The sequence below is a fragment of the Propithecus coquereli genome, unplaced genomic scaffold (genome assembly GCF_000956105.1).
Source record: "Propithecus coquereli isolate 6110/MARCELLA unplaced genomic scaffold, Pcoq_1.0 Scaffold119, whole genome shotgun sequence".
Classification (NCBI taxonomy): domain Eukaryota; kingdom Metazoa; phylum Chordata; class Mammalia; order Primates; family Indriidae; genus Propithecus; species Propithecus coquereli.
In genome coordinates, this window is record NW_012135969.1 from 6,011,513 (window position 1) to 6,038,635 (window position 27,123).

Here is a 27,123-nt window from a genome sequence, read left to right on the forward strand (position 1 = left end):
CTCTACTAAAAATAGAAAGAAATTAATCGGACAACTAAAAATATATAGAAAAAATTAGCCGGGCATGGGGGTGCATGGCTGTAGTCCCAGCTACTCGGGAGGCTGAGGCAGAAGGATTGCTTGAGCCCAGGAGTTTGAGGTTGCAGGGAGCTATGATGATGCCACTGCTCTCTAGCCTTGGCAACAGAGCAAGACTCTGTCTCAAAAACAAACAAAAACCAAATGAGCTTCCCTCTGCCACCCAGCATAACTGATGAGAGAATATAGAGAAAAGTTGTGATTAGGGTGGATGCACTGTAATAAAGAACTGGAGAAAGTTTTTTAAGGGAAGTTATGTTTAAAATTGTATCTAAAATTTAGATGCATGTATGATTAAGGCAGCATAACAAAGTGATTAAAGCCAGAATAAACTCTGAAATCAGACTGCTTGGGTTCAAATCAAAGTTCAACTCCCTCATAATCTGTGACCTGGGGCAAGTTATTTCACCCTTTCAGACTCTGATTCCAGGTGCTTATAAAAACCTCTGCCATCTACAGATGGATCAGGCTTGGTCCAATAAGAATGTATGCAGAAAAGATCAAATGTTTGTTGACTTGGCTGACTGGTTACATTTCACAGTAACCGTAACCCAGGGGCAGGCAAGGGGCGGGGTCTCACTGGTTCTTGAAGATCCTAGTGGTGGTCCATGGATCCCTCCACAGAAGTGAGTGAGGGCTAGATATGAGCTGCTGTTCCCTTCATTTCCCTCCAGGTGAGAAAGTAACTTAGAATAAGGAGGACAATGTGCTCTCAGTCTGTCTGCTTGGCCCTTCTGTCTGGGCATCTTGTACCTAGCTGGTTCCCAGGGAAGTAGGAGGACTCCAGCCAGCCTCCTTCTCTGAGACTAGACTTTACCTCCCTCCCTGATGAATGCCCCAGACTCTCACTTGTCAATCTTTGAACACCATGATTGCTCAGTCTATTTTGATGCCATTTCCTGGCTAGTTGTCTTAGATCGAGTGCCTTGGATGTAACTTTGAAAGTGTTTGCCCAGTCTAAATTCAGCTCGCAGGAAAACCAGCTGCTCCCTCCCTTTCATATTCCTGAGACTTCCTTCACTCCCCCCGACCCCCATTCCCGTTCCTCCTTTCTAAGTACCCTCTCCTAGTGGGAGCCACCAACCTGTTGACTGGCCAACCCAACACCATTTATACCAGACATCTGTAGTTGTTCTGATTTTAATTAGGATATCCTTTATAATAATGTTTTTAAAAGTAGGTCATGAGGTGGTAGTTGAATAGTCTTGAATAGTCTTGAAATACAGATAGGTATTTACGTGGCAGATTGATAAAAAAGAGAAGGAGGGGGTGAGTCTACACAAAGAAAACAACTTGTGCAAAAGCACAGTGGTATGAAACTGCGTGGTATGTTCAAGCAATTGAAATCAGAGAGCATCAGGAGGCAACGTAGAAAGGTAGACAAGGGCCAGATCAAGAAGGGTCTTGTATGCAAAATCAAGAACTTTGCTTTTCTAGAAGACTACAGGAGCCTATGCAATGGACATTTTGAATGGATTCTAATTACCATGGGGGAAAAAAAATCATTTGAAAATTAACCTCTATGTAGGAGAGGTTAAATTAACTGCAATTGCTTATTTTAGAGAATAGGATGCAGGAGAAAGGAACTTTCACTCTGTGAGAGGTTGTTATACCAAGGAGAGTGACCAGTAAATGTTTTTGAATAAAGATTATTCTCCACATAAACTCCCACTTGTGTGGGCTATAGAGCAATACTTCTAAATTTAATTCCACACTTGTTTTATATATGTGTATGTGGGTATACACACACACACAAACACACACACACACACACAAAAGTAGGTCATGAATAGAACCAACAAAGATACAGAATAATTTGTGGGTGCCAATTTCTTTTAAGATATTCTATATCAAATAGGAACTTATAGTTGAGTTTGAAACACTGAAACAGACCACTCATAGGTAGTTAACAGACATGGAGGAAAAATTGCATCGTAGCACAGGGTATTTACAAAATGACATTCCTTTCAGTGTACTCAGAGGCATGTGGGCCCATGGCGGGTTCTGCCAATTTTGAAGGTGATCTGTGAAGAGTACACAGGTGACTGCTATGTTCAGATATACTCTATCATCATGTTCAGATATAGCTTCTGAAAAGCATAGTTTGCACATTGTGGGAAAATATACTTATATTCAATATGTCCCTTTTCTATAAGTAACTCAGAGATCCAGACATCCCGTCATCCTGTGACAATCTCTCTCTCATCTTACACTAGAGGACATGATATCTATGTCAATATAATACATATTTTAGCAGTCCTAGAAGGTTGAAAATCTTTTTTATTTTTATTTATTTTTTTCGAGATAGGATCTTGCTCTGTTGCCCAGGCTGGAGTGCAGTGACCTCATCATAGCTCACTGCAACCTCAAACTCTTGGGCTCAAGGGATCCTCCTGCCTCAGCCTTCCGAGTAGCTGGGACTATAGGCGCACACCACCACACCTGGCTAATTTTTCTATTTTTTGTAGAGATAGGGTCTCACTCATGCTCAGGCTGGTCTCGAACTCCTGGCCTCAAAGGTTGAAAATCTTAAAGGGACAGAACTTCAGCCAAGTCTGAGAGGATCTGCCTTTCATGGGCTGCCAAAGAATTTGGTTCAGACATACGTGATAAAACTGAAAGCATTTGGATTTTGTTCACAATTCAACAAAATTCTCCCACAGTAGTCGTTAAACTCTCATCAGGTTACCAGATTGGTAGTTTTCAGCACACTGAAATTCTTAGTTGCTGAGATTTATGGAAGTCATATTGAAAGACATGGACGTATAGATTAGCCTACAAAGCAATTATGTGGAGAGTCCTCTCTCCTAGTAAGCCTGAGGCCTCTTCTGACACACAGAGAGGGCCATTTTTTATGCTTTTGGTGTATTCACTCTCTAAGCTCTCCAAACCTTCACAGCCAACTCTAAATATTCTTTTGGGGTATTTTCTCTATAGTCGGGATGTTGTTAGAGACGAGGAAAGAAACATTTAGCAAAATATTTGAATAAGCAAATAAGATGGGAGTGGTGATACTACGAGAGAAAGCTTACTCCCACCTCCCCTCCTTTACATGATGTCAACTCCTCTTTCTGGTCATACTGGGGTCTAGAGAGGAAAAGGGATTTCATATATCAGTATTTCCCATGATCCCTTTTTGATCCTTTGGCCCTAAACAGATACTGCATTTTTGTCATTCACTTTTTCCTCCACCAGAATCATAATAGCCATTACATGAAATTTTGTGGTGAGAACAAGAGACTGGAATGCTGAATATTGTTCCTTAATCTGTTTCTCATTTTCTCAGACGTCTACTTTAGGAGTCAGATGTAAATCAATATTCCTGCTTTGCCACAGCTGAGCAGTATAGTCTCGGGAAAGTTACTTAACCTTCCTGACTCTTCCGTTTCCAAATCTGTGCAATGGGGATGGAAATAGTTATTAGGTCATTAAATATGAAATGTCTGATTTTGAATCAAGTTTAGACTATTATATCTCAAACAAGAAGCCATACAATTAATCAAAGTATGCACCTAAACTACTGACACAGTGTTGCCATCTTAACGGTAGCTTGCTTATGCCAACAGGGAAGAAGCGGAGTGGTGATGAAATTGCAAAAGGCATTTTCCACAGCTTGTTGAGAATTGAATATTTTTCCTTGCAAAAAGCAGTCCAAAGCCTGGAGAAGTGGAAGACTGTTGGTAGGTACAAGGTGGGAATACAGTGGATGACAGAGAGTTTCCAAGTCCAGCCTCTGTAGTTGGAGCCAGTGTAGTTGTAGCCAGTGACCTGTGGTTGGAGCATTGTCTTGCAAGGGGATTGGCCTGTCTCTATTGACCAATCTCAGCTGCTCAATAGCAAGCATCCCATCATTTCGTCCAAATGGTTGCAGTAGACATACTCTGTAATTCACTGAGCAGGTTTCATGAAGCTGTAGAGGATAATATACCAGGGCTGGACCACCAAACAGACACCATTAGTTTGTTTTTTGATGAATATTCGGTTTTGGACTGTGTTTGGCACTTCATCTTTATTCCAACCATTGTGCTGAATGCTTGAAACTGTCAAAAAGAATCCATTTTTCATCACACCTAAATGGTTTGCCTTTATGTCGTGACAGCAAAGAAAAGCAAGCTTCGAGACGATTTCTCTTCTGACGCTCATTTAATTCATGCAGTACCCATCTATTCAGTTTTTTTACCTTGCTGATTTGTTTCAAATGGTCTAATATTGTTGGAATAGTAACATCAAACCTTGCTGCTAATTCATATGTAGGTTGAGATGGATTCGCTTCTACTACAGCTTCCAGTTCATCATTTTCCACCTTAGTCTCAGGTCACCCACATGGCTCATTTTCAAGATTAAAATCACCAGAGTGGAACTTCTTAAACCGTCGACATACTGTGAGTTCATTAGCCACATCCTTTCCAAACATTTCGTTGATATTTCGAGTTGTTTGTGCTGCATTGGTTCCACGACAGAACTCATAACACGAATTTTTGACTTATCCACGGTTTCACAAAAATTGCTGTAAAAAAATTTGAAAGATAATCACAAGCCAAAATGTGTGTTTGAAAGACTGAGGATGTACCTTCACAATAAAAATAAAACAAGAGCGTCAAAGTGAAATGTCAGAGATATCAACTGTCAAACTTAGTACTTAAGGAAATCGGACATGTCATACTTAATAACCTAAATAGTTTACAGAATTACTGTGAGAGTTAAAATGAAATATTATATGGAAAGCAGTCAGCACAATGCCTAACAATAAAGTGCTCTCAATAAATGGTTGCAATTTTAATTTTTGATAGTAATGACTCAGCCTGAGTGAAAGTCTTAAAACAGGTGGGGAAGACTAACCTCAAATGCTCGGTGAAAAGAGGAAATATATAAACAATTTAGAAGAAGACAAAGGTGTCATTCATTTTACCTTCTAGGGAAGATTTGCTGCATGACACTCAATTTTAGGTGTTTTTGTTTGTGGGATTATTGTTAGACCATGGTAGGGAAGCTGTTTCAATTATATAAGGAGGCATATAGGAAATGTGAAGCCTAGACTACATCAGAAGACTTATTTTCATAACCTTCAATGAAAGGCATTATGCAAGTATAAATTATACATTTTCACTTTTGTAATTATACCTAAACCACCAACTCCCAGAAGATTTCATTATGTAATTCCTCAAACTTAACTTCGAGTTTCCGTTATAAAGCAATGTGCCATTAAAAAAAAAAACTTCTATAAAAGAAATCATTACTAATCACATATTTACTATATAAAGAAAAAATGCTCCCCTAAATATTCATATTTATTATTGCCACATTAGTTACCCTGAAATTGCTATTGGACAAAACTAATCATCTATTCAAGGCAGGTAAAATATTTATAAACAGGATTCAAATTACCTACATTCAGAGATTTCATAAAGTCTTTTCAAGCACATTTTCCTCTAAAAATTCAGGAATGTATTAATTGCCATTGTTGTGCACATTGCAGGTCATTTGCCTCCAATTCTGGCTCAGAGTGGAGATTATACAAACTATTTTTACCCCCAAATTCTCCCCATGTCCTGCTAAATTTTTACAAGAAATTTCTCTTCACTACTGCCATTGCAATAGCATATATATAACTCTCCAAGTGGCGTACGAACTAGAAGTATTTGAACCAGAGACTCCAGTTATTCTAAGGGATTCTAAGTATTTGAACTAGAAAAGCAAAGATAAAGTCTACGAATTCAGCCCAAAGGCAAACAACCAACTAGGAATTGCTGAGTGGATCTAAGCTATGTAAGCATTCAACAGCCACATCGTATCTACAAAATCCCCGTAACAAACACACACACTCGACTTCCTCAAGAGCAGGAGTTCTTTTGGGCTTGAAATTAGCTTAATAGTTGCTCTCCCTTTCTTACCATTCCTCTTCATATTGTTCATCTTAATCATCTAGATAATTTTAATTACTTCATCAGAAGTCCTTTGACAAGTTGTACTAGTGTCACAACAAGAACACAGGAGTGACTATTACCATTTGGCTCCATATTTTCATTCCCTAAAGTTAGCAATATTCCCTAAACCTGAAAAATTCACATAATAATAGAAAATGAAAAATATATCTAATAAGCAACCTATGCTTTTAGAGAATGGCAGAGTAATTACATTTGTTGAGTAGAACTAAAGGTAAGACTATTAAATATTTTTCCAAGATTCTAACTAAAAGAGTATACACAAAATATTAAAATTTTAGGTGTGAAAGGAAGTGATACATGATTGCTAATAACATGGAATAATGGTATAATTCAAAGCAGAGACATAATTCTACTAGCCACAGAAATTTTTGGTAAAAAAGAAAAAAAGGGAGCAGTTTCTAAAAAACAAAATACTAGTATAAAGTACCCTTTTATATAAACTTCTCAGTATTCCTTTTTATGTACTTTTTGACTATGAGCTACTAAAACAGAGTTAAATTGATTAGTCTATTTGTTATCGGTTATTAAATGCTCCTCAGACTATAAGGATCATTATCTTATCAATCAAATACCAGCCAGCTATATATAAGGTCTCAGACAGGAGACTGCTTATCAACACACATACACAAACTCAAGCGGAAAAGAAAGTCAATTTAAAAAAATGCATATTTTTTTAAGTATTTGACACAGTTCATGAAAATGTTTTAGCATACTCTTACACCTTAAATAGCATCGTGATAAAAGCAGGTAATAGAATAAATTCAAAGTAAACAAATCTCAAACTTAAAGTTAAGCCGTTAACTTATATATATATAAAAAAGAAGGCTGGGCACGATGACTCACACCTGTAATCCTAGCATTTTGGGAGGCTGAGGTAGGAACATCACTTGAACCCAGGAGTTTGAGATCAGCCTGGGCAATAGCGAGATCCTGTGTCTACTAAAAATAAAAAAATTTGGTGGGCATGGTGGTGTGTGCCTGTAGTCCTGGCTACTCAGGAGACTGAGGCAGGAGGATCACTTGAGCCTGGGAGTTCAAGGCTGCAGTGAGCTATGATGATGCCACTGCACTCTAGCCTGGGCAACAGAGTGAGACTCTGTCTCAAAAAAAAAAAAAAAAAAAGAAAGAAAAAAGTAAGAATGTGGACTGACTCAAGAGGAACTTGGTATATCTTTAACACATTAACTGCCATGTGAGTTGTATATAACTCTTGCTAGTTTTGAGCCCAGGGTCTCATGAAGCATATGTAACTCACGTCTCTTCACCTTGGGAGCCGAGAGAACTATTTTTCAAGTTGCACATAACTTACAAACAGAAAACAAAAAATAACACATTTTTCATTAAATTAGGGTCATTTTGTTTTCCAAGTTTTTATTCTATTTTCCTAATAAGATAACCATGGCCCCAAGGAAAAAATTTTCTTTTCTTGTGTGGCAATGTGTTAATTTAATTACTGTGTATTTAGTAGCAGTGTTTTTAATTTGACAAATATTCAATTCTTTTACAGATTATTTGCTAGTCTGTCTGATTTCTATGAATTTGTGGGACAGTGGTAACATTTAATGAAGATATGTTCTGATTAATTATCTCTGAGTGATCTGTCTGACATACAGTGAGTTATGAAAGCCATCAATAATTTCCTCTTATTTTTAAATGGCAATAACCCTCTCTCTATAAAAAGTTATATTTTAATGGGTTTATCAGGCTATAATTCATCAAAAACAATGAAGCACTAGCTAAGATTGTATCAAAATAGTGGCTGACTACCAGATTGAAAATAAATTTAAACATTTTAGTACTTGAGGCAGACTGCTAGAAGTCTTAGCAAACTTGTTATCATAACTGTGTCTACCTAAAGGCAAACTACAGGAATGCTGGGAAATAGCACAAAACAATGATTTTAAGAAAATACAAAAAATGATATATACATATAAAATAAAAGTACATAAACTTGTGCAGTATATAGCAATACAGCTACTTGTAATATAACGTGAATAGTGTGGCTTCAGGCAATTGAATAGAGAAGTGAAGCTGAACGCTGCTATACCAACCAAATGGCAAATGTGACACCTGATAATGTAAAACAGAGGCATCCCCAGGGCACCATGTAAAATTATTATAAAGCGGTGAAATAACAATATAAAGTTAATTTTATTAAAATTAACAATACTTCCCATCAGCACGAGACAATCTATATTCAAAATTAAAACAGTAGGAATGTTTATCCATTCAAGCATTCTGATAGGCTAGATATTGTTGACTGCTAAAAGAAACACAGTTGCCAAGCCCCTTTTTTCCTATACATTCATAAATACTCATCCTGATGAATAACATCATATTCAAAGGCCTGAAATTAAAAACATGTTTCCTTATGAAATTTGGTACCTCTGGCACGTTGCCATAGAAATATCCCTGCCTACTATTTTTTAAAAAGAAACTTGATGTCTTGGAAATAAATGAAGGGATAAATTGGACAAATTTTGTGCTGTACTTTTCAAGTATAACGAATAGAAATAGATAAAATTAGTAATTTCATGGCATTATTTAAATCTCGATGTTTGCTGATTTCTACTACTTTCATTTATTTGCAAAACTGATCTGCATCCACTGGCCAGCTGTGAGATTTTGTGTTAAGTAAAAATATCAACTTTTGGGATCCATTAGCTTTCAAAAAAGAATATTGAGAGTTTTTTCTTGATTATAAAGAACACAAGTTCATGACAGAAAAAAATGAAAATACAGAAAAGTACAAAGAAAAGAATAAATATTATCCCTATGTTAGGTTATAACCTGTAACCATTATTAACACTTTGGGACACATCCTTTCAGTATGTTTATCTATGTGGCATAAGCATATATACGTTTTTAATTAATATTTAATCTAAAGTAAACCTGAATGAAGACTATGCCATATTATAAAATATATTTTATTTTTTCATCTAAAGGAGCATTTCACCACATATACTATGTTTCACCGAAAGAGTAGCTGCAGTTATATGACAAACTACATCTGGTGAAGAACCAAACATTAGTTTAAGATCCAGGAGTTGATTAGTCAACAGTACCCCAGAGTGGGTGGTGGGTATATTCTCAGAATTAGCATGAATTTTGTCATTAGGGGACAGACGGGTTTAATTTATGAGATCTCAAAATTTTAAGGAGATTCTTCTATTTTAGGTACTTGGAAAATCTGTTTTATATGTTTGGAAATCTAAATCCACTAAATCTACTACGATAAAGATTCCTCGATGAGGCCAGTTTTATATCCTTGATGATTAGAAACCAGAAAACTTGGATTATAAGGTAGAGGAAGGGGCATTTTAAGAATTATCTGCCACTCAAAATGATATGTTTTTTAATGCTATTATCCGAGGAAAGAAACCAAATCATAAAAAATTATGTAACATTATTAAATTTAATTCAAGCCAAGAAAAATCTAAGCTTACATGGAACACTCATTCCCACTATTTAACCCTGGCCACTGAGCTGAGGATATAATAGCAGGTGTGTGATCAGACAACTCACTAGAAATTTCACAAGATCCTTGGATGAAGTTGGAAGAAAAACAAGAACTTTCCCAGCCTTTTCTTCTTCCTAGATAGTCTCTTGTATGTTTTTAAGGGGGAAAAGGAAAATCTCTCACACTCTACCTTAGCATACTCTGTCTCTCTTTCCTATTTCATTTCATCCATGTTTTATCATATCCACTGACCTCCTGAGGAATGTAAACTTCAAGAGGCAAGGGTTTTTTCGCTGAGGTATCCCAATGCCTGGCACATGGTAGGTGCCCAATAAATATCTATTAAATAAATGCGTGAGTTTTCTTTAATTGGATAATTAGGGTTAGCAGAAGTTAATTTTAAATGTTTGAAACAAAGAAAAACATTTTACAAGAAATTAAATATGCTTCTCCTCAGAACTTGGATTTTCCTAACTTTGGAAACACAAATTTTTATACTTTTTTGGCATCCTTTATAGGGTTATTTTGATAATGGTAATTACTAAAGCCTACTTCACTGAAAATTTGTGAGCTAATTTTTTTTAATTTCTGAAAACACAATTTTTTTTGGCCACTGGTGCTGGAAAAAAAATGATTGCCTCTGTTCTCTTTCTTAAAAAAAAACCACTTCTAACCCACACAAATCCAGGCAGCTGCCTCATCTATTCTCATCTATTCTGCCTCATCTATTCTCCTGCTAAAGACATTCTATATTCTATATTCCTATTGAACAATAGGATCATTCTGAAAAATTTTCGTATTGGCAATCAAACCATTTTGCAAACAGTAACGCAGATTCCAATGATAAGATGAGTGAGCAGGATGCAAGAACATCTTAAAGATCACCTGCCGCACTTGTGTTTGAGGTGCTCAATGGCTGTTTACACCAAGTGCCATCTGGCTCTATAGATATAATAACAATTATTCCATCGAGGTGTGTAGTTCCCTAAATCATATTAATATACAATGATTCCACTAGTCTTATAGGAGTTGATGTCTTTGTGTGCTCCCATTTAACCTGGGTAATGCGCTAAAACAAGTCTGCCTCATCATTAAGAATTGATTTTTTATTTATGTGAATGTCACTGGCAATCCCATGATATCCCTTTGTAATTCAGTTGAACAGGACTGCATACTAGCGTTAATCTATTTTTATGGCATATCTTTAAAAATTTGCAACATCTTGCTACATTTGGATATTTATATAGAGATTTGTGTTCCCGCAGAAAGCTGTTGTTAGCTTTGGAGATCCATTTCATACAGCAATAGGGCAAGTATCTAATATACTTCATTAGCTATCTTATATCAGACAAGGGTTTATTTCTTTAAATTATTTAACCTTGGTGGAACATACTAAAATCACATAAATTACAAATACACTAATGAAAATCATTACTTACCCTATTCAAAAAAAAAAAAAAAACTCCAGCAGGAATAAAATTAAAACATTTTAAAATCAGCCCTCTGGAAGCATTTTATGAAAATAACGTGGTGAATTTACCATGATCGCACATGTCTTAATGCTGTTATTGGTCACTCATTTAGTCACTGACATTAACAACTATTCTAATGTGGTTAACATTTATAAAAAAGTCACATTGCTTTTTTTTTTCTGGCTAATTCCAAATCTGACTTTAAAAGTCATAGTTATAATTGTTTACGAATGTGTGTTCATGACTTTCGCTAACTTAAAAAAAATTGAGATTAAAAACAATCAGCATTAATAAAGGGAAAAAAATATTTTAAAATACCAGGAACACACACTACACTACACAAAAATATTACACTTTAAACCTAGTTTTCTCAGAGTACTTACAGGATCATTAAATAACTACCTCATGGGGAAGTCCTGTCAGAACCCCTTTTATATTTAGATGAGTATTATAGACTTTGAACCTGTTTAGAAAGCAATAGTCAGCTTCTTCCAAAAGCCACAGAATTTTGGTTGCGGGGAGATTATGGTATGTTATACTCCAGGTCCTTGCCCATTTTATGCTGCTGTTTCAAAGGCAGAATTGTTCTTACGCTGTTGAGTTTATCATATACAATTAGTGATACAGCAACTCATAAGAAAGTTAAGCAAAGTTCCAGGACATTCAAAGAAATGAGGCAACACTTCAAATCTAAAGGATTTTGTAGAAGAGTGTAACTGCAAACTACAAACTACTTTAAGATGCTTGGTCTGGAAAAGTCTCTTCTGCATTGCATGGATTATTTAGACAATTAAAAAAAAGAACACTGAGGCAAGTTCATTATTCTAACTTGAGAAGATAGGTCCTAACAATTAAGGGCTCAGACTTTAGAAAGACACATTCATAAAAATCTACATTTGAGTTAGAAGTGTGAAATCAATGTAGTTTTCAATGTAATACACTAATATCTGTACTCGTTAAGCTGTAATTTTTACAAATGTTTCCTAAGAGCTGTGTAAATTACCTTATGTGCTGTATATGTTATAAATAACAAAGAAGCAACTATGTGCTTTTGTATTCAATAAACAAATACATTTAATGCTCAGATATCTGCACTAAAGATAGGTCCACAAAGAAGCTAGGGACATGTTTCTGTGTTCTTCAGAACTATGTGTGGTGAGCAATTATCAGGAATAATACACACGTCAGTTTTTGAATGCAGTATTGCTTCAAAACATAACTAAAAAACGACTCCACAAAGATGATAGAAGGTGGATTAATCACCTAAATGCCTATAAATTGGGATTTAAGGTCAGAGATATTCCCCTCGCTCATCTTGTTGTCTCACATGGGGTTAGCTGGTCACACATCATATCCTGGTGCATATAAGGTATGTACTCTGGTTCAGAGTTAATCTTAGGGATTTAGTTTACAAGGCTTACAACCCAGATTTTAAAACATGATCATGATAGTGTCTACGATACTAGTCTAATGATTCTAAGGCTTTCTTTTCATTAAAATAATTCCTTATTTTAAGAATGAGCCAAGTAAAGAGAGAACATAGAGTCAGTTTGAGATCTACTTCAGGGCTCACCTCAATCGGGTGAACAGTGAGCGCTCTGACAATGACATTCACAATAGCATTGCTGCTGGGTATTGCTATAATTTGCTCTCTATGATTGTCCCTTTAAACAAAAAGCTCTGCACTCAGCATGCAAAGAAGTTAGAAGTGGGGGAAGGAGGGGGAACCACACATATAAGAGGAGAGAAAGGAAAAAACTGCAGATCAATCATTTATAATTAACAAAAATCCTATTGGTGCTTTAAATAGAGATCAATGTGTTCCAGGCTGCCTGGATTGTGGGGATGTATTCACCTTCTCGTAACTCTCCAAGCAAGCTGTCACACCTACAGAATCACCATTTGTTTTCTTAACAAAGCTTCAGGGGGCGCCAGGCTCTCATTGAAATTTCATTAATCTAATGGAGTAAAGTCCTATAGAAAAAAATCAAATTCTCGTTGGACGAGATGCTACCTGGGAAAGATAACCTCTGTTTGAACTCTCAGACTCGGATCGCTCTGCTATTAGTCTGAGGAAACAGACAGCAACAACGCTGATTACAGCCACCGGCCTCAACAATTTTTTTTTCTAACTAGCAATTTCGAGTGCAAGTGCCACAGTGTCAGCTAAAGAAACACAACTGCGGGTTTTCTGCAGAGTGAAATGGTTCTGAAATGTCACTGAATAGCTCACAAAGGACGCCAATCTACGACAACAGAGACATAAGCATATAGGAGAAAGGGCCCACACATCCTCCTTTCAAAGGTATGTTGTTTACATGCATGTAATTTGTGAAACCCACAGCTATTCAGTTCAGGGCTTTCACAGACGTCTAAACAAAAATCTGTTTAGAAAGGAATAGTGAGATTCTTCCAAAAGTCACAGAATTTGGGATGTGGGGAGATTATGATATGTGATACACAAAAAGAAATGCCCTACATAGTATAAGACATAGATGGGATAGTCTTTAAGTTTCCAAGATATCAATTATAATTGCTACTTGGTGATGATACTTCAGCATCACCTCCATGTGATTCAATGCACAAGTTTTCAAAAGTGGCCCCAACGTGTACATGTCAATATGCAGTAGCAGCAGGATCTTTTTAGAGGAAAAAATGGAATGTTGATTCCTAAAAATTCTTTCCAGGAATGTCCCCATGGCTCATCTGACACTCACATGGCAAGGGTATATGACGGTACGTGTGTGACAAAAAGAGCCAACATGACTAAGGCTGCATCTATACCAAACTAAAATAGCTTTCCTTGTTGCTTATTTTTTGCCGACTTAACGTCTATTTTGAAAAATTGAAATGACTCACAGACCTGTGGTTTTAGGCACCCTGTACAAGAGTCAAAAGACAGAAAGAAACAACCTGTAGAAAGCCCTCCACTAGGCTCCTCTATGATCACTATCTTTTACAAGAAGCAACTGGGCAAAAGGAAGTTGACTTCAATCAGGCAAGATCACAGTCAAGTTCAGCACCGCTTTTTGATTCCATAGACACCTAAATCTGGAAGTCATTGTGCAAACCTTATTTGTGTTAAAGGAGAAAACTAACATTAAAGTAAAAACAGAAACTAGTAATTTGGATGAAAACCACAACTTGTATTTCCTTCCTTTTTTAAACAAGGAGCTAAAAATTACAGCATATGATACAGAGGAAAAAGCAATACTTTGAAAATACAAATGGAGGATCATAACATCCTAGGTGAGCGACTGAAAGAACTGAAAAAATTCTGAGTCCATCTTTAAAGATAATATTTTTCTTTTACAATAAACTTGCTGTTTTTCACCTAGGTCACATAAAGCGTGTTGCAGATCAGGAAATGTCTTTGGTTTCCAAAGCATCTCATAGAGTGTGAGTCACTTCCTATTATTTACTTTTTCCATTTCTCTGTTTATGGGTAAATATTTGTCTAATTGGATAGATTTAATATGTTTTCTTCTGGTCCAAATTTATCCATAAAGAGCTAGCTTATTTTCATACATAATTCTTTTAATTTCCTGTCTGAGATCCACCTGTAGAATTACACCTTCTGCTCTCCATCTACATCCTGTTTAAAGATGTCACTGAAACTATTACATCAATTTTTAAAATTCTAAGCAATAGGAAAATGGGTAAATAACATATTTATGTGTCTACATGTATACTGTTTTGTTTATGCAAAACATATACTATTATGTAAACATATATGCAAATCTGTACACAAACAAACTTAGTTTACTCAAGTTAAGATTATTAAAGTTGATCCTGGGAACAAAATAATACACCTTTGTAGGCATTCATCCTTACTACAGAGATGGAGAAAGAAAGATTGTGAGAGGGAGACACACACATTCAGATGAGCCTTCAGGGAATTGTATGAACTTTTGAACCAGAGACAGAGAGCCAGAGCCCAGCCTGTTCCCACTTTAATAAACATTTTTTTTCTTCAATTAATTAAGGTTTGGAAAGAAAAAAAACCACAGAAGAGAAGTAATTTAGCATGCAACGCATACTTTACAGATGGATCCTACCTTCAGATGCTTATTAAATCTATGCATGATTGCGCTGGAGAAAATTAATTGCATTGTTTCTCACTATTCGAAAGGGGTTGCAAACAGCTTAAAAATAAAAAGGAAAACGAAGCAAGGTTGTTGTTGTTTTAAAAAGCAGCTACAGTGTAAAATGAATACTTCCAAAGTCCGAAAACACGTAGTACACACAACTGGCATAAAAGCGCCAAAGATCTCTTTAAAAAATTTTTGATATTTAAAAAAACTGTACATGCTGCCACAACGCGTATATCTACTTTAAGTTTACAAAATATTCTGATTGGTCTAACTAAAATTTCCTACTCAGTGGCGTTTGAACTATTCAATTAAGTGGTGAGTTTTTGTTCAAATCCTGCTGCGAGGAAAGATTTACGTGAGCAGCTGGGAGTATACACTGGCACACACTCACTGTATCACGGTTAGCTGGTATTCTCTCCATTATAGACTTGGGAAGAAGTGACAACTTCCTAATTTGGGGGGGATAAAAATAGAAAATATTATTATAAAATATTCAGAATATAGGTAATCATTTGCATTTTATCAGCTTTAATTAGAAAATGAAAAAAGCACAGCAGCTTCAGAAACTCAAGCCATTTTTCCTTTTCTGAAGGCCTGCTAGTGGGAGTTGAACTGTAACCTCTCTTAGACTGTCCTGAAAATGACCTTCATCACACTTGAAAGGACTACTCTCTGTCTAAGGAGTTAGAAGAGCCATTAATTTTCCTAACTCACATATTTCCAGATTAAAAAAAAAATCCTTGTGCTATTTCATTATTGATGCTGTTTTTGGTATGACCTATCCTGTTGGTGACTGATTAAAATCGTTTCACTTAAGAACTTCTAAACTTACTTGATTCCATGACCCAAATCAATGATGGTTTTATTTCACTCTTTCTCCTACTCCAAGTCTATACATCAGTCTCTCTAATCCGTGGTTAACATGTGCAATTATTTTAAAGTATTTATCATGATGCAAATTTTGCTGAGAGTAACAAACTAAACTATTAATAAGTACATATAAATAAATGAGTCTGTCCTATATACAATAGGTTTTGTAATATATGGGTAAAAATACAGATTTATTAACATTGGTATTTATTTATATAGTGCCTTTCACCAGCAGATCTCAAAGAACAATATAAATGACCTCACAAACAGTTCTAGATATTATCCTCCTTAGTCAGGAAAGGGACAAAATAAGATTGTATGTTGAGACAGGTAGCACAAAACATCTAAAACAAGTATTTAACTTTTATTCTCTTGCTTTACCTTTTCAAATAAGACGTACCACCCCAATAGAACATCAGCCAATTAAAAGTAGTGTCTCGTCAATAATCAAAAACCTATATGGTTCAGTTTGGACACTACCCGAAAGAGAAAAACCCATACTGCCATGAGAAACTCAAGTCAAAACCAAGCCAATGCCTTGTGCTGCTGGAGTTTTTGCAAATGTGACGTAAAAATGTATAGTCTCTATTTTATTGGTTATTAAAGAGAACAAACAGGACTATATGAGAGTGGACCTATAGAACTTTACTATTAAAAAGGACCATTTAAGGTATTAGAACAGGGTCAGCTTCAGAAAGTCTGGCAGTCTTGCTTAAGCCAAACCACACTGATAGGTACAAAATGCCTGAATAATATAGGTGGGAAAAGGTCCAAGAAGGGAGATTTCTTAGTTTAAGACATCAGAACCTATTTCTCTATCCCAGAAAGATCTCTTCTGTTTGCTACACTCCAACCGTGAGCAGCCACCTCCACAGGGCTGACTACAGCCTATACTTGCATATCTGACCTGTTTCTTTATTCCAGAGTCTCCCAAGATGCTCCAACGTTTATCTTTTAACTTTCCCTTACAGCTGACACAATCCTTCCCACCTCAAATATTTATTGGAAATGACAGTCCTGTATGTCATCCTACCTATTGTTCATCTAAAGTTCTGGAACTTATACTATAAAGAACCTGTCACATAAGGGTACTTTATCATTTTTCCACATAAGTCAGAATGAGCATCAACAAGCAACTAGTCAGAATCTGCTGGCAAAGCGGTTTTGGTAGCATGGATAACTCAGGCTCTGCTTGGACCAATTCTGATTGAATATGTGGAAGAGGTTGCCTTGGATTCCTATCCTAGGAAAATAGGTGATGAAATTCACTTTCGGGAATCCAAGAGTTTAGAATAAGTGTCAAATTTTGAGATACTGTAAAATAAGAATAGTTAAAAGATAACATTTTAAAACTCTTAATTTTTTTAGTCTTTATTTTATATTTCTTGCACATCTCACAATGGGTAGTCCATTATTCTTTTGGAGCCAAGAGCTCCCTAATGACTGGGGAATTAGCTTCAAGACACTATGCTTTGATTTAACAAATCCCTAATTCATTTATTTCATGGGATCCTGTTTTCACGAAAGAGTTAAACTCCCTCTATAAGGTAAAAAGCTTAATCACTCTGGGATGAGATATTTTTTCTATTTTCCAATGCAATTACTCTTTGTCTTAAATCTAATTGAATTCCCTTTCCATGTTAGTGGGGGAAGGGAAGTGGGTAGGTGGGATGCAGCATATATTAGGAGACAAATAGTATAAACCGTAGACCTTTCAATATAGTGGGGTTTTGTAAAGACAGAAATTGTGATCTGACAAAAATGTTTCATTTTCAGTGGTACTGACAGAGATGGGGGAGATTTTGGCCATTAGGAACCAGATATTGTGTATGGAGAACATCAGGGACATTGCATAAGGAACATTCATATTTATAATTTATAAAGCACCTTGGGATTCTCTGGATGAAACACACCATATAAATATGAGCATTTTCATTTCATGTGGGCAATCACAGATTGTTGCCATTTCAGCATAAACCATATTTCAGTAGTCAAAGGGATATAAACTCTCATGTAGATTTGGTTTTGCTGCCATTTTCTCTTCCCTGAGTTGTAATATACACAATGGAGCATGCACTTACTGGCTGCCTCCTTTCCCTTTTCTAAGGTTCCTGTCTATTGCATCTGTCTTTGTGGTGTCAGTACACAGTACAGCATTTGCCTTTGTACTCATAAGCTATATTACTGAAGGAAGTAAACATTTATCTTGGATCTATCTGGTATAGTGTTTTCCACCCTCAGTATTTCTGGTGTCTAAGGGGGGAAAACCTCCAGATATCATGCCAGGGGGAAATGGCGGAGGCTGACACTTTGTGGCACATTAAGACACACTGTAGAGCACGAGATGGCTATTATCTCAGGTTCTTTGAAAGTTCTTTAGGATATGACCAATATATATGTATAATTTGAAAGTCTGGACCATAGCAACCACATTTTTGGAGATCAATTTTACAAACACTTATTGAATGTCCAATATGTGCTGAACCCTGTGGGGGATATAAAAATAATTAAGACATAACTCTTGCCCTCTGGGAGCCCACAATCCTTTGGGGAAGCCAATGTATGTAATATAATGCAACACAAATGGTGGTAACAGCTATGATAGAAGTTTGATTAAGTAAAATCCAAGACAAGGAGGGGTTGAGTCCAACTTAGGGTAACTAGGAAGCCATGTACAGAAGATGGAGTTTGAACAGGGCCTTGAAGGATAAGTGGCTGGATGGGAAAAGGCACTCTAGGTGGAAGGCACAGGGCTGGGTTTAGGGACTGATGCATAATCCCATGAGGCTGGTGTTCAGGGCATGAGTGCCACATGTAGACGGTAAGATGAAAGGTAGGCTCAGAAATATAACTCATATTTCAGATCATGGTTTCAAATCCTCTTCAAAATAAGTGGAGATCATGAAATTTCAGTATAATGAGACAACAGTTGTTAACTATGAGTGTTCCTAGCCTATTATCTTCCCTGTGTGCTCAAGAGTTTTTGGCTTCACTGGTTCAGTTCCTTCCCAGGCTTGCCATCATCTAAGAGGACTCTGCCATCCTCAGACAAGTGTCTTGGCTTTTTGTGATACAGTATGGGGAGAATGAGAATAAGATACTCAAGTAGATTAGAAGACAGAGAGCAAAGAAGCACTCTCCACCCCGTGTCTTTAAGGATTAAGAGAGATAGGACAGAATGGTATGTGTGTGTGAGAGAGTTCTGGGCAAGAGAGAAAGAGGTTCTAGGGAGTTATGGCAATTTGGAAAATAGGAGGGGAGAGTTGCCTTGTAAAATGTGCTTCAGGTATTTTTGAGGACAGAAATGCCTACTCTTACTACTGTGCTTCTGTGACTGGGTCCTGGTGTCAGCAAGGATGGGTAAGCAGGATTTAGGACAGCTCAGTGTGAGACTGTATGTGATTTTCCATGGAGGCCATATCTCATATTATACTAAGAGAGAGTGATGACGGTTGAGCCTAAAAATGAAATGGATCAGAATCTTTTACCATTTTGCCCCTCCACGGATTCTCCACTTAATGCTTAATGTTTTTTGGCTAGATTGAGATGGTTCTCACTGTATACTAATTACTACTTATTACATTTCTTTAATGGTGGCCCTAAATTTTCACTCTCCATTCTCCCTAAGCCCTGGGCCAGTTTCTACTCCATGACTTTTACTCTCAGCAAATGGCTTTGTCCTCTCCTCCTTTCAAGTAAAAATATCTTTACCTTTACTCTCTTCTACCCTCTAACTTCTTTCTTTCCTTTTTCTTTTCTTTCTTTTTTTTTTTTTTTTGAGACAGAGTCTCACTCTGTTGCCCGGGCTAGAGTGCCTTGGCATCAACCTAGCTCACAGCAACCTCAAACTCCTGGGCTCAAGCGATCCTCCTGCCTCAGCCTCCTGAGTAGCTGGGACTACAGGCATGTAGCCACTATGCCCGGCTAATTTTTTCTATATATTTTTAGTTGTCCAGCTAATTTCTTTCTATATTTAGTAGAGACAGGGTCTTGCTCTTTGTTCAGGCTGGTCTCGAACTCCTGAGCTCAAACGATCTGCCTGCCATGGTCTCCCAGAGTGCTAGGATTACAGGCGTGAGCCACCACGCCCGGCCTTTTAACTTCTTTCTTTAAGGAGTGAGTGCCTCGTCTGTTAGCCAGGATGGATCCTTGAATAGTATTAACTAACCCATTTCTACCTTTTCCAGAACCTGATTGTATCCATTATCTTCTTTTTTAGACTGGTTCTTTCTCCTCTGCTGGAAAATCAGCTCAGATCTACTCTCTCCTAAAACAAAAACAAAACAACCAAAGAAGTTCCTCTTCCCTCCTACCACTTAACCCCCTTTTTTTCACCAACCCATTCTTTTTAGGTAGCACTTACCCACAGCCTCTAGTTTCTCTCTGCACACTCCAGGATCCCTAAAATTAGGCTTTTGCTTTTACTAGGCTGCTGAAACTGCTCCTCAAAAGATTAGCAAAGACCTTATTGCTATTCCCACCATCCCTCCACACCAGCCCCAAATCCAATAACTCATAAACATGAAAAGGGGATTGCCAATTACTCATCTTTATACCCACTCAAGACTGAGCATTATTCCTTGCACATGGTAGAGATGCCATGTGTATGTGAATTGAATCTAGATTTCTTCAACCTTCCTTATGGTCCCCATGACTCCTGATTTTTAAAAATTTTAATAGATTTAGGGGGTACAAGTGGAATTTGACTCCTGATCTTCTTCCGCCATGTTAGGAACCTTGCAGTAGTCTCAGATGCTACAGCCAGCATCAGGGCATGTAGCTTTTTCTAATGGTTTACAGAATAAGGAAACATCTCATCCTCAGTGGTAGAAAACAAAGTTATTTAGAAATTCTCATTTACCAGAGAAGTATTGTGAAGACTTTGTTATTTTGATTTTGTGTTAAAATTATAGGAAACCAGCAGTAAACACGCGATATGAAACACCTATCATAATGATCAATGGGAGTGATCAACAACTCAAAAATGAACAATCTGAAACACATGGACTTGTTAAACTTATCAAGTGAGCCTCCCGCTGACCCAAACATAAACCATATTGTAATATCTTGTATTATTTGATAAGCTGTACTTCTTGAGCATTTTCCCAGAAAGTTCTACAGGTGGCTGAGATATGACACATACTAAACTATTCAGGAATTGAGCCAGTTACTACTAATATACTGATATGACATCTTTAATAAATATGCTTCTTTTCTGCAGAGGGAGAAGAACACATATCCTTACTTCAGATCCACTTAAGGATAATCAATGGGCTACAGAGACACTTTTGTACTGCTATGTTGCCCTTAGGTATCCTATATTGCTGTGGAATTTCACTAACAGGAAGTGGGGTTTCCTTCTGCCATCTCTCACAAACCCCTCCATTTCCCCGAAAACTTTTAGGAGCAGTGAGGATCAAGTGCACCCAACTTCTTTCACACATGTGTACACTGAAGTTACTCTCCCAATTCTCTACCCTACGTTGCTGCCCACCTTATTGGCAAGCAACATGAAATGCCCAAGGAAGTCAGCAATATTGGCTTGTTAAAGTTGTTTACTTGCAGCATTCCTTTAGAATGGGTCTAACCACCAAAAACTCAAAGAACCCGTGAGTTTCTGTCATACTTCCTAATGCTTAGTTAAAATCCATCCTCTTTCTTACTATTTGGTTCAATAGTTCAGGTCAATGAACACTCTGGGAGCACTTACCTGGTGACAGGCATTGTGTTAGGCCTTCAAGGAGCCAGAATCCAGTGAGGAATAGAGATTTGCAAACACAGAGTTTCAATATAAGGTTGGCAGTGGTTCGAAAAAGTCAAATAATAGGAAATAAAAAAGTGAACTATTTTTTGGGCAATTTTATATTTTAAACTTTATCTTAAGATATAGAATTGCCCACATTTAAAACTTAAAACTTATTTTAAGTTTTTAAAGATCACTTAATTGCTAAAATAAATACATAAACAAGTACAAAGTAAAGAAAAAACACAAAAACATACTGACTAGCCTAGTCACTAAACAGATTGTTCTCAAAATAAAGGTCTTTAAAAGCAGCAAACTTGGGCAAAGAAATATTACACAGTCTCACTTCACAAGCAACTTTAAATGTGCCTTTTGGGCTGGGTGCAGTGGCTCACACCTGTAATCTCAACACTTTAGGAGGCCAAGGTGGAAGGATCACTTGGAGGCCAAGAGTTTGAGACCAGCCTGGGAAACACAGTGAGACCCCTGTCTCGACAAAAACTTAGCCAGGCATGGGGACACATGCTTATAATCCTAGCTACTTGGGAGGCTGAGCCAGTAGGATCACTTGAGCCCGGGAGTTGGAGGTTGAAGTGGGCTGTGATCATGCCACTGTACTCCAGCCTGAGTGACAGAGTGAGACCCTGTCTCAAGAAATAATACTGGAAACAAAATTTGCCTTTTAGTTATGCTAAGAAGCTACCAGGTGATGGGCAGTCCAGGGCCACCATCCTGTGATACTGTTGTAGGGAAGGGAGTCTCTTTTGTTACAATATTGTTTTCTCTTTTTCTCTATTTAAGGCTTTCTTTCCCTAGATATTCTTGTTCAAATATTATCTCAACCCCTTCAAATAACATGTCAATAGTTTTTTACCTTAATGCCTATTTAATTTGTCAAATAATACTCTGAAGTCTTAGAAATATAAATAGATGGGCATTTTACTCTCAAAGAGCACTTTATTCATCTGGTCTCACTACAGCTATATGATAAAGTTGTTGAGTCAGTACTCTAAGACCATATTGAGCACACACAAAGAAGGCAGACTTTTAAGTTACTGCCTTCCTTCACGCTCCTCCAATTTTGTGGCTATAGAATCATCTTATGTCAAAAAAAAAAAAACCCTGTATGTGCTAATATTAGTTTTCTGACGAAATATCTGTAAAAAACACAGGCTTGAGGGAAAACCTTCAAAAATTTGACTCCAATGGCCATTTCTGAGAATGAAATACAGTCCTCTGACTTTATCATACCTAGGCCATACAGCAGTTTGTTAGATAGTAAGGGGATATTTTCTTGCTATCTATGAAATAAATTGTCAATGTTTAGGAAGCCATAAGGCATACAGTTCAGTAGACTATTCAGGAGTTTAAATGCTAAGGTTGTAACCGGGGATATTATGTAGGAGCATCATGACATGTGAGAGATTTTATATTTTGTTTTTATCACATCACCTTAACAGAAGCTAAGAAAACAGAAGTAAACCCTGGAATGGCTGCGAGTTTTCAAGCTAAAAGAAAAAAATAAAAGAGTTTTAAATTCACAATCAGGTATATTACTTGATTTTAAAGGAAGAGATGATTTGCTACATCTATCATAATACCAAAGTATTATACCACTAAAGCAGTTATAAGTTAAGCATATGGGCCCCTGTAAAAAAAAAAACCTCTTAATTTAGGTAATAATAGCATTTGTAGAAATTTTTATATATGCATTTTTGGAAAAGTCAAACTTTTAAATACAGAGAAGGAAAAGAGGTCTCTACCCTTTCCAATTCCTGGTTCTATCATATAAGAGGAATAAAGACATTTTGGAAAGGATTCCTTTGAAAGTTACAGTAGCTGGAAGAATAGAAAACAATCCAGGTGAGTAAAGAATAAAGGCCTGGGAGAAGGATGGGAAGTTCTTATCTTCAGCTGCAGAAGGTGATGTAGATGTTGTAGAAGGTAGTGTGGAATGGTGTAGAAGACAGAGACAAGCTCATCTCCATTTCTAAAAATGGAGCAAATGGGCTTCCACTGCTTCGCCAGGGACTCAGACTAGATATTGGGTCTATAACCTGATAGGAATAGCCATAAAATGGCTTGTTAAAGGACACAAAATATCTTTCTTAAAGTACCAGTTAAACGAAGCTAATTCTTCATCTTTCTGAGATATTTTAGATATAGTCTTTTCCAAAGACAAGAGATGGGCAGTCTTGTTTTGCAAGGTAGGTTTCAATTCTTCAATTACATATTATTGAATCCAAGTTACCCTACCTTTGGAGCTAGAAAGTCATTGAATTAAAAAATTTTTAACAGTAGTAGTTTTAGAGACAATCTAGTTCAACTCCTCATTGTGTACACTGAGAGGCAATACTGTGGTGCAGTGGCTGGCAGCCATGATTCATGGGTGAAATCCGACCCACGCCAGTTTATGTAGGTCTTGTAAGCTTAGAATGGTTTTTATATTTTTAAATGGTTTGAGAAAAAAATGAAAGTAATATTTCATGACATGTGAAAATTATATGGAATTCAAATTTCAGTGTCTGTAATAAAAGTTTTAATGGAACACAGCCACAATCATTCATCTACATACCGTCTACGGCTACTTTTGCACTACAGTGGCATAGTTGCACAGTGGCCACCCTTGCGACTGTATGGACGAATCCTCAAATACTATCTGGCGCTTTACTGAAGACGTTTGCTGACCCTTGGTGTAGAGGATGAAGCACCTAAAGTCTAAAGCTAGACTACCTGGGTGTGATACTGGAAAAATAATGCCTCAAGTTTCCTGATCTGTAAACCAAGGACAATTATGGTATTACCTGACAAGGTGTTGTGAGAACTAAATGGAAGTGTTTTGAACACTAGTGCCTAGTATAAAGTAAGGATTCAGTAAATGTTAGATATTTTTATTATTGCACATGAAGAAATTCTGGCCTAAAGAGATAAAGCGACATCACAAAGTATAGAATTTGCCAGAGGCAGACTGGGAGAATTTCCTGGTTCTCCTGGCCTATGCTATGTTGTCTTTTTTAATTTTCAATATTGCCTGACAAAAGCAAACATTCTTGTGGTGGTTTTGTTGCTGTTTTTAAACTACCTCATGGCTACTCTAAATGAGAACTTCAGTTTCATCAGACTCCTCTCCTATCAATTCTGTTACTGAGAGTTGCCCAAAAGCAATTTGTGGAACATTTAAGATTTTCAGGTTTCTACCTCAAACTTCTAGAAATTAAGATTTTCTTTATTCTTTCTTGAAAAAGGGCAATAGAAGTCCCTACACCCCAAATCTGACAAGTCTGTTTAAAAAAATTTTACTGCAAATACTTCAGAGAAAAATAACTGAGGCATGCATATAGACCCAAGGATGTGAAAAGATAGCAGAATAGTCCATGAGCATTCAAGGATATTTGTTATTCCCAGTATAATATAGCCCATTTTGTCTGGACATATTTTTTTTACTTATCGACCCTTGCACCAACACCATCCCAGGTTTTGCTTATTCTATGAAACCTCTTACACATAGAATGTATGCTTACTGGTCCTGGACAATCACCTTTTTCAAAGCTTTGTTTACAAGAGGTCTTTCTTCATTAAATCCACTCCCAATTGGTCACTCCATTATGCCATGTTTCCTTGTCAGTTGGTATACAATTTTAAACAATTACACATTTGTCACTGCTGTCTAATTGTTCCCTAGTTTTTCTCTTTCTAAGTAATATGTCCTACCTTACAACAAAACTGTAATTCCTCAAAACAAGGCATACACCTTTTTTGGGGTATCATCCCACAGAACTTAGTTGAAGTTATTTACATAGTAGGCATTCAACAAATGCTTCTTGTATTAATAAATGAGTAGCCACAAATACCTCCCATGAACATAATTTTAACTTTAGAATAAATAAATAATGTTCTTGAACTACTAGCAAGATTGTGGAAAATGACAATTTGTATCATGGATTTAAAGATCAATCATCTGAATTAAAACAAATAAGAAGTAAAAAAGTACCTTAATTACAATGGAGACGACAACCTACAATTGAGAAACTAACTCTAGATCCCTACTGCTTATTCCTTTCCGATACATTAGCTCCATGACACTGGAAAATGTTAAATCTGATGTGGATACTGTGGGCAGTGGTAAAACCTTACCTACGGTATATTATTTCTAAAATCTACCTTTTAAAGGATTATGTTGAATTCTTACCCTAGTGTAATTTTTATCTGTATGTATACCATACCTATAGCAATATTACTTAATATATGAGTATGTGAAGTATATTTTATTATAATAGTAGACAGGCAAACTGAATGTGTCCCAGGAAGGGGTCTTTTCCATTAACTTTTATAAAGGCTTTCATTTCAAACTTTCATTAACATCTGACAAGCAAGCTGAAAAAGCTTTGCTTAGAGCTTGGGTTGGGGCAAAATGCATTTTGGCAAAACTATGCCAAGATTACACTGACTGACTGTGCTAGAATATACTAATTTGTTTTGTTTTGTTTTGTTTTGTTTGGAGTGTGGAGAAAAGAGAGAGAAAGGGAGAGAGGAGTCATGGACCCTACTTTATGGTTGCCATGGATGCAAGGTCAGCCTTCCACACTTGGATCTACCAGCAGAGTTCAGACAGGTCAACGTGTGACCGGCTCAGGCCCTGGGGTTAAAAGTTCAAGCAGCGATGGAAAAACCAATATGTCCACGCAGAGTATGCTGTACAATTTATTTCAATTTACATCAAGCCATGCATATAAAATTTAGATAAATTCCATTCAAATCTGATGTTGCCTGACACACAATGTATGCAAACAGATGTCTGTGGGGCTTTTTCTGTGCTTTAGAAAACAACATTAAATTTAAAAATATGTCTCTGGGATTTCTTTATTGAATTACAAAATGAACATAATTTTAACTTAAATGTTTTCATTCTTTCTTCCAATTTTTTTTTGTGGGGGTCTTAATAATTTCTCAGTTCTCAATCTACTCTATGTCATATTAAAGAGGATAATGTATATTTACTACTACAGCTTCAGTGTTATTGTAGTTATAGATTCTATTTATATCCCTTACCACTTTCCACAAATATTTAGTGATTGATATTTCTGATTTATCTCTGGCTTCTATCCCCATCTCCTTTCCTTCCTATTCAGAAGGGAGCAACAGTCCTAGAGGCTGCTAGGTCGTCTTCCAGCCACAAGGTGGCTCCCCCGACCCCTTCTCGCGAGCCAACAGGATGTACACCTTTGCTGAATGCTTCAGGCAGACTAGGATTCAGAGCTAATTATGATATATAAATGTCATTATTTTCATTTTGAATTGAACGGATCACAACCCAGACCCTGGTACACTAAGATACAATGCAAAATTTGTCTTTAAAAACAGAGGAGAAAGAAAAAGACCTGTGAGTTCTGCCCAATTTCTCTTCACCCATACTTCCAAAGGTACAACTGAGCTAATGTTTAGAGCAAAATAAGAAAAATAG

The 27,123-nt window shown here is 36.7% G+C and overlaps 1 protein-coding gene and 1 long non-coding RNA gene across 3 annotated transcripts in view; one reads left to right on the plus strand and one right to left on the minus strand.

Moving 5' to 3' along the window:
- SKAP1 (src kinase associated phosphoprotein 1) overlaps positions 1-27,123 on the minus strand; it is a 273,972-nt gene that overhangs the window by 127,278 nt on the left and 119,571 nt on the right. The gene's annotated exons all lie outside the window — the stretch shown is intronic.
- On the plus strand, positions 13,092-26,660 carry LOC105823055. Its single transcript, XR_001138130.1, has 3 exons — positions 13,092-13,260; positions 14,294-14,352; positions 26,164-26,660. It is a non-coding gene; the product is annotated as an uncharacterized LOC105823055 (long non-coding RNA).